A 6,874-nucleotide genomic window follows, 5' to 3' on the forward strand; every position below is an offset into this window, starting at 1 on the left:
GAGGAGAGAAAGAAAGAAGAGGAAGGGGAGAAAGAAGAGAGAGGGGTGTTGGTGGGTGGTTCGGTGGTGGCCGGCGGTGGTGGTCGGGGCTGGGTGGCGGAAAGCGGTGGTGGTGGTTGTGGAGGGGAGTTACAAAGAAGAGTTGAGGAAGAAGGGGGGTTATGGGGGCACGATGGGGTTAGGGTTCGCGTGACTTGGGGTTAGTGGATTTAAATCCACGCAAACGCGTGGGGCACGCGATCGCGTGACTAGGGTGAAATAGGTTCGACGCGGTCGCGTGATTGACGCAATCGCGTGGGTTGGGTAAAAGATGGGTGACGCGGACGCGTGAGGCACGCGACCGCGTCGCTAAAAATTGTGCTAGACGCACACTTCCAGCGTCGTTTTGGCGCAACTCTCTGTCTCCATTAGGGGGCCATGACATCCACGTGACGCGGACGCGTCGCTCACACTTTCGCGTGGGATGAGTGTTTTGCAAGTGACACGTTCGCGTCAGGGACGCGAACGCGTGGGCCAAATTGTGCTAAAGGCACACCAGCCGCACAATGCCAGCCCAACTTTCTGGGCGTTGAATCTTTACGCCGATTTCTAGATCACGCGTCTGCGTGGGAGGTGTTTTTCGCAAATGACGCGAACGCGTGAGGCACGCGGTCGCGTGGAACAATTTGTGCCAAAGGCACGCCTCCAGCCACGCTGTCGCGTGACTTTCTGGTCACTTTTCTTTTCTTCCTAATGCATTTGTGACGCGGACGCGTCGGCGACGCTTACGCGTCGCATGCATTTTTTTTTATATGAATAATGCAGTATGCAGAATGCAATGCTAGTATGAATGGTATGCATGATTCCAGGTCCAATCAAAACTCAAGAACAAATAAAACAGACTAGAATTAAAACTGAAAAAGGGACGATCATACCATGGTGGGTTGTCTCCCACCTAGCACTTTTAGTTAAAGTTCTTAAGTTGGACATTTGGTGAGCTTCCTTCTATGGCGGCTTGTGCTTAAATTCATCCAGAAATCTCCACCAATGTTTGGAATTCCAATAGCCTCCGGGGTCCCAAACAAGGTACGCAAAGCTCTTGAGCAGCTTCAAGCAGATTCTCAGGCTCCCGGGGTGACGAATGTCAGAATAAATTCTAGGATCCCAAACTTTGCTTTTAAATCCGCCTTTGTCTTGATCTATATTCTTCCATCCGGGCGGTTTAGAAATTGTATTCTCACCAAGATGACCAAACGCCTTTTGAGACCCATTCAATTGAACTTGATACCAATCCTTGCACTTCGAATTGAAGCGTGGAACCTCATTGAATCTTGCACACCAGCTCTAAGTGCGAGCCATTTTCCTTTTACTCTTAAAGCTGCAGAGAGCTCTAAGATGGCCATCTGTTTCAAGCAAACCATATTCAAGTGGAAAAGTAAAGATAAAGGTTAAGGATTGTACCCACTTGAAGCTTGTATTAGGTGGTAATGGCCTTGGGGTAGGTGTTTCCAGTGGTTCTCTAAGCTCTACTCCCTTGTATTCTTCTGTGAATTCCTCCTCTTCTTTGCAAAATCCTTCAACTGCAACTGCGTCTTGATCAAAGTCTTCTATGTCTTCCTCGTCACTGAAGTCATAAGTTGGAGGTTGAGAGAAATCTACCTCAACATCATCTTCGTACTCACTGAGAAAAGGTTCTTCAGGTTCAAGGAGTTCAGTTGCGGGCGCAAGTTCATGACTAGGAGAGCTTGATTCATGATCATCACTGCCTATAGAATCAACTTCTTGGTCTGTTCCGTCCAATTTTTCACAAGGTATATGCTTTGGAGGTTGTGCACTATCTTCCTTGGCATCAAATTCGAACTTCTCGGCGGAATCCCTTACAGTTCTCGATTCCCATGGAGGTTCAGCATCTCCTAAATCTTCAACCACTTCTTCTTCTACAACTATTATGGCTTCCTCTACTTGTTCCAATACAAAGCCATGCTCCTCATTGTCCACCGAAGTTTTTAGTGTCTCCTTCATGCTATGCTCTTCTTTTGATTCTTCACATGTATCCCTGAGAGTACCTTGAGTGCTCAGATGTCGGGAAGCTATTATATTTACTACCTCGGTTAAGGCAGTAGTGAGTTCCAGTACGTCCCTTTACATATTCGCTTGCCCTTGAAGAAGAACACGAAGTTTGTCATTTACTGGAGGTTGGGGTGGATATGAGGATTCATTGGTTGAGAGAGAGGGTTCATAATAAGAATGTGGTGGTTCTTGGGAGTAATTAGATTGGAATTGTGGTGGATAAGGGTCATACGGTGGTGAATGGGGAAAAGAAACTTGTGAGTGTGGTGGTTCAAAGCTATGTTAAGAGGATGGTCTATAAGCACAGGGTGGAATTTATTGGTAACTATCAGGGGGTATTACCTTGGCATGCATTGTATAATGGTCGTCGTCTGTGTTGTTGCCTAAAGGGTTGATCAAGTCCTCGTGGCTCCATCCATCTTTGATTGCTCTGACCTTGATGCATGTTCCTGCTATAGCTTTCATTCCTTTCAACAAATTTAGAACCAAACTCAAAGAGAGAGGGGTGAGAATTCATAGTAGCCAATAGAAATAAAAGGAGAAAACAAAAATAAATAAACAAATAAAAAGAAAAATATTTACAATAACTAATAATAAGGCACACGTTTGCAGCTCCCCGGCAACGGCGCCATTTTGAAGAACTAAAGATTGATGGTTTAGAAGTTATAATAAATTCTCGTTGCAAGTATAGTTTCTAGACCAAGCAATTAACCTTTCTTACAAACGTTTGGTTGTCACAATTAACAAACCCAATAAAATTTATAAACCGAAGTATTCAAACCTCGGGTTGCTTCTCAAGGAACTGCAGGGAGGTGTTCTTATTATTAGTTATGGAAAACAGTACTTTTGGGTTTTCGAAAAGGGTTTGAGTGAGAAAAATAGGTTGCATGGATTAATAAATTAATATCTAATAAAACTCTTGGCAAGGTATGAAAATTCGGAAATCCTATCCTAGTTATCCTTATGAGAATTGAGTTTAATCCCACTTAGTTAACCTTTACGAAAGCAAGGGAAAGTCAAGTGGACTAATTAGTTAGATCCTCAAGTCCTAGCCAACTCCTAAGGAAAGACTAGAGTTAGTGGAATTCAATTCAATTAGAAAACATAACAATCAATTACGATAAGTTTGATAACTCAAGAATCTCCAGTTAATCAATTAAAGCCAAGAATATAAAAAGATGAATAAAAATCATATATCTGAAATACCTCAAATAGCATTAATAAGAGAAATCAAATCTAACATGGGAAAGTTCATAAGTTAAATTGGGAGAATAAAAGGAACATTGAATCTGTGATGATGAAGAAGATGAAATCCTAATCCTTTAAGAGGAATCTTAATCCTAAAACCTAAGAGAGAGGAGAGAACCTCTCTCTCTAAAATCTACATCTAAAACTATGAAAGGTGAATTGTGGAATCTCCCTCTATCCCCCCGTGCATTCCCCCACTTTGTAACCTTTAATATGTGTTTTCTGGACTTGGATCTGGGCCAAAAAGGGTTTCAGAAATCGCTGGGGCGTTTTCTGCAATTTCTGCACGTGGCGTCTGTCACGCGTCCGCGTGGGTCACGCGGTCGCGTCATCTGGAGTTTTGCTCTTCCACGCGGTCGCGTCGGTCACGCGTACGCGTCATCTGTGTCCTGCTCAAGGCGCGCGTCCGCGTCAGTCACACGTTCGCGTCGCTGCCTTTTCGCGCTAGGCACGCAGCCGCGTCGTCCATGCGCTCACGTCGTTGCCAGTTTCTTCAAAAACTCAATTTTGTGCTTTCCTTCCGTTTTTGTATGTTTCCTTTCCATCCTTTAAGTCATTCCTGCCCTATAAGGCCTGAAAGCACTCAACACATAGATCACGGCATCGAATGATAATAAAGGGTAATTAAAATTAATATTTTTAAAGCTTAGGAAACATGTTTTTCACATATATCACATAATAAGGAAGGGAAAGTAAAACCATGTAATTTACATGAATTAGTGAGTGAAGGATTGAATAAATCACTTAAATTGAGCACAAAATATATCATAAAATATGGGATTATCAGTATGCCATGAGCCGAAGGGTGGTGTTTGTTAGTGAATTATGGCTGGTTGTGTATTATGTTGTGAGCCGGATGGCTGTAATAAATATTGATTTATGGTGAAGTATGTATATGCATATGATTGAATGAGATAGACGTGTCGGGTAAGAGGCGGTGGAAATGACCACTCGCTCGGGTATATGATTAAGAAGTGTAGAGATGTTGACAATGTATGGAAAATAAATTAATAAATTTAATGATTATGAAGAAAATTGGAATAATAATGAAAGTGAACTTGAATTTGATTGAGATATGCCTCCAGGTAAGACACAGTGGTGTCATCCACTTGCTCCGGATAAGAGGCAAGAACACCGGGTAAGATGCAATGGTGTTGTCCACTTACTCCGGGTATGAATTGTGAAGGAATTGATGTATAAAAATGAGTTGTAATGATAATGAAAATGTGTTTCTGAATGTGACTCCGGGTAAGATGCAGTGGCATTATCCACTTGCTCCGGGTAAGGGTCAATAAGTCGGGTAAGATGCAGTGGTGTTATCCACTTTCTCCGGAAGAGTTCGAGGCTTCGGGTAAGATGCAAGGGCTATGTTCTGTCGCCGCTTGCTCCGGGTCGAGAACTATAACACCGCCTGGGTAAGAGGCAGTGGTGAGGTTGTCCCCTGCTCCGGGTACGCGGGTAAGATGCAAGGGTTGCAGCGTTGTCCCACTTGCTCCGTATTTCGTGTTCCGTCCACGGTTAGATACCAGGACTTGTCGGGTTCACTTTATAACCGACAGATGAGATTCATCAGCCATAGGGCAGGCATACATCATTTGCATATGTTTGAATTGTTTGGGTTTGTCTAATTATTTTGGATTGCTATATCATATATGCTATGTTACCTGATTATATGCTACTTGTTTTACTTGTATCTTATTGTGTATTACTTGCATGTATTGTTTGTGTTTGTACAATTGAGAGGTCCCTCATGCTGGTGTCGGTTGACGCTGAGGGCTGTTCTTAATTGATGAGATGAGTTGATGATGTAATTGAATAATGATGATGATTATTGAATGAGGTAATTGAGCTCCCTGTGTAGACGCAGTGAAGTGATTTCACTGCTCCGGGTTGATCATGAGATAATTTGAGCTCCCTGGGTAGATGCAGTGAAGTGATTTCACTTGCTCCAAGTGAGGATATGAGGTATTGATATAGAATTGCTGAGACAGAATAGATGGTGATGATTTTGTTTGCGATTCTCATTCTGGTTTGTTGGAGGGTGAGAAAGTTGGGAAGCATGAAAAATATGAATTAGATTTAGCATTCCCTTATGACAGTTGCCTGTTTATAGATTAGCAAGAACATAGGGTGAATATTTGGTGAAAGAAAGTTTAGGATGCTTAGTGAGTTTTTATTACAATGCATTGTATTTATTTGGCACTTTTACCGTACTGGGAACCCATGGGTCGGGGGTTCTCATTCCGTATATATCTCTTGTTTTTTAGATACAGGTCCAGGTGCTCAGAAGTGAGCTGTGGTTCATCTAAGAGACGGCAAAGATCTTTATATTCTCTACGTATATTTTGCTTATAATCTCTCCACCTTTATCGTGAAAATCTTATATTGTGTATTGAACTCTTTTGAACTTGCCTATAGAAGCTCTTATATTTCTTTTGGGAGAGGTTATGAGATACTGTTGTCAACTACTGTTATACTGTACCCTAGCCGGCCTAAACTTCACGGGTCGCGACTAGTGGTTATTTACTTATGTCATATATCTATCTGTATATCGCTTTTCGACTTCACGCGTTATCTTTAAGTTGTCGATACGTGAGTGATACGACTTCACGATTTTATTTTTACTCTTTTCAGGCTTCTCGATTAATACTCTTTTCAATTTTACTTATAATTATGTATTAAAAATCCACTTTGAGAGTCGTACCACCTTATTACCATTGACTTATGACTCGAGCATAAGGATTTGAATAGTAGGGTGTTACATATAAGGGTTCGAAGACGACGACACACAACCACTACCTGTCACGAACCGCAGCGTACCACTTCATCACATGTTGCGGTATTAGTCTTGCATGACCGTCACATGCTGATCAGCTTCGACCCAAAATGTCCTATTTCGAAACCCTCCACTCGATCGGAAGTACTGATAGAAATCTATATGCAACTCTCTCAACCTCCTTTAAACCTAGTGCACCCATATCAGCCAATATAAAATTCTTTAGCGTGTCCAGAGAATCAAGACGACAAATGTGCAATATTATAAGTGAATCGCATTTAAATATTACTCCTGTTCACCATTTCTAATTATCCCATTCGAATAAACTAGCACAAAAAAAGAAAACTGATTACTAATAGTCATATGTACGAAGAATAAAGAAGAAATACAAATTATTAGTGGAATTGGTGTAGTGTGATGAGTAGGGGCGAAACTTCCTATATACAAGGGGAGGTAGCGCCCCATATCCCAAATACTATTTTAAATACTGAGACACTTAGATATATAAATACACATATCATGAGTACCAAATAACCAATTTATGAACAAATGTGTAGTTTATATGTATCCTAAATGCAACTAGAGGATTATTTATTTCTAAATATTGTTACTTATTCTGAATACGTACTGAGTTATCGGATTATATTTTTTATGATTTTTGTATCACAATATTCGAGATGTGTAATATATATTTAAATTAGTAAATATTCTACTAATTACGTATTTCAATAAATATTAAAATTATTTAATTTAAATAAAAAATCAAAGAATATCTAATATTAAAATTGAAAAAAATGTATT

Source organism: Arachis ipaensis, chromosome B08 (assembly GCF_000816755.2).
Source record: "Arachis ipaensis cultivar K30076 chromosome B08, Araip1.1, whole genome shotgun sequence".
In the NCBI taxonomy this organism is placed as follows: Eukaryota; Viridiplantae; Streptophyta; class Magnoliopsida; order Fabales; family Fabaceae; genus Arachis; species Arachis ipaensis.